At 75.1% G+C, this 1861-nt stretch overlaps 1 protein-coding gene across 4 annotated transcripts in view; it reads left to right on the top strand.

Moving 5' to 3' along the window:
- LDB1 (LIM domain binding 1) overlaps positions 1 to 1861 on the top strand; it is a 16833-nt gene that overhangs the window by 3865 nt on the left and 11107 nt on the right. Inside the window, exon 1 of one of the 4 annotated variants that reach the window (XM_019555572.1) lies at positions 15 to 272. The exons of the other annotated variants lie outside the window; for them this stretch is intronic. The gene's annotated coding sequence lies outside the window, so the exon portion shown is untranslated. Of the gene's footprint in view, positions 1 to 14; positions 273 to 1861 lie in introns of those variants that run through there. 4 annotated transcript variants of the gene reach the window in all.

The following is a 1861-nucleotide window of genomic DNA, read 5'->3' as shown; positions in this document are numbered from 1 at the left end:
GGGCGGCGGTGCCCGCCCAGCCGTGCGCGCCAGCGCGAAGCCCCCAGCCCGGCGAGGCCCTGCGGGCAGTGGCGACGGCGGCAGCAGCCATTGTTCAGGGGGAAGCTCGCAAACAAAGGGCTCGGTGCGCTCGCGGAGCCGGCCTGCGGCCTGCCGGGAGCCCCGGCTCCGGGGAACTTCGCCACCGCCTCCCCCGGCCCCTGCCAGCTCCATGGCCTGGCAGCCGGGTACCGCCGCCGCCTGCTAAGTTTGCAGCCGCTGCCTTCTCCCTGGTAAGTGCCCCCGGGCCACGGTGCGGGCGCCGGGTGCCCGCTCGGCCCGGCCCGGCTCCGTGCCCCGGCGGGTGCCAGTCCGCCGGTGAGCGGGGGCTGTGCCGGGGCCGGGGGGAGGCGGGAGCCGGGCTCCGTGGGCCAGAAAGTTTGTCCACGCGCGGCCGGGCCCCCCCCAGACGCTTCCCGGGGGCTGCGTGTGTGCGGTTCCGGTGCGGGACGGTGGGGGCGTCCGAGCCCCGGCAGCTGCTCCCCGCCCCCGGGCACCTGCTGGGGGGCAGCGCCACCCCACACCGGCACGCGGCCCCTTCATTATCGAGCTCCTGCGGGCTCCCCCCCGGAAGCGCTGGACCCGCTGGTCCCTTCCTGCACGTGCTGTCGTGGGCGTGGGGCTGAGGACGGCAAACTCGTGGCACTAGTGACTTTGTGCCCAGGCCCCGCAGGGGACTACTTTGGGGGCTCCAGCCCTGCTCGGTAAGGGACGTGCCCGGCTGCGGGGCTGGCACGGGCGCGGGTGCAGGTGGTGCTGGGCTGCGTGGGCTTGTCAGCGCGGGGCTGGGGGGCAGGCTGGACCCCTGCTCTGGAGTCGGCGGGGGCGCGGGGTCCGGCCGCCTCGTCCTGGCTGAGCTGAGTGGCGGCGTGAGCTGTCCCTCCGGCGCGGGTGTCTGTTGTGTTCCGCAGATGTACAGTGCCAAGCGCAGCGCAGCTCCAGCGCCGAGCCGCCGCGTGCATCAGGGGTTGCCTGGGGGGCCCGGTGGCACTGGCACCCCGTCCAGGTCCCGTCCAGCACCTTCCCCCGGCTCCAGCGGGGCTTGGGGGTCTCTGTGCTGGACCCTTGTCTCCGGCCCTGGCTGGAGCAGGTGGGTACAGAGTTGAGCCCTGGGGGAGACGTGGGCAGCACCAAAGCGGCCCCGATCCCTGGGCCCATCTGGGGGGAGGAACCTGCCTGCCCCTGCACGTGTGGGGGGGCAGAAGGCAATGCCGGGCCGGGGTGCTGGGCTTGTCACTCAGCACTCACAGAATCAGGCCCGCGCCTGCGCACAGCCTCCTGGAGGGCCCCTGGCAGGGGACGATGGCTGGGTTGGGGCAGGGCCGGGCCTGCCTCACCGTGTGTCCTGGCCCCACGCTGCAGGGAGATTCCCCGGCCCCGTTGGGCTCGAGGCCCCTGCTCCCTGGTGCTGGGGCAGCCTCGCGGGTCCGGGGCCTGGCCGTGTCTTCGCCGCGCCCCAGCACGGGGTGGGGACGGGGGGAGCTGCCAGCATGCTGCGGAGCCCCTGCCCCAGCGCCCGGGCGCACAGCGTTTCAGCCTCGGTGGGTTTTCCTCGCAGCTGCGCAGGGAGCGTGGGAGCCAGCACGACGCCCTGGCCCAGGGGGCTCGATGCTGGTGGGGGCGTCCGCGGGCGGGGGGCACTGCTGGCGGCCGGCATCGCAGCTGCTGCGCTCAGGATCGGGGCCCACGGGACACCCAGCCCCGCTGCAGCCTCCCTCCCCTGGTCCCAGCAGCCCCGGGCCTGCCCCGAGCAGGGGGCAGCGTGGGGGTGTTACGAACCGTGCGTGCTCCCTGCTGCCCCCGGGCTTCTCCCGTGGGGGCC

This window comes from Crocodylus porosus, unplaced genomic scaffold (genome assembly GCF_001723895.1).
Source record: "Crocodylus porosus isolate Cpor-Errol unplaced genomic scaffold, CroPor_comp1, whole genome shotgun sequence".
Taxonomy (NCBI): domain Eukaryota; kingdom Metazoa; phylum Chordata; order Crocodylia; family Crocodylidae; genus Crocodylus; species Crocodylus porosus.
The sequence above is the reverse complement of the archived record's forward strand: the minus strand, read 5'-3'. Positions and strand labels throughout refer to the sequence as shown.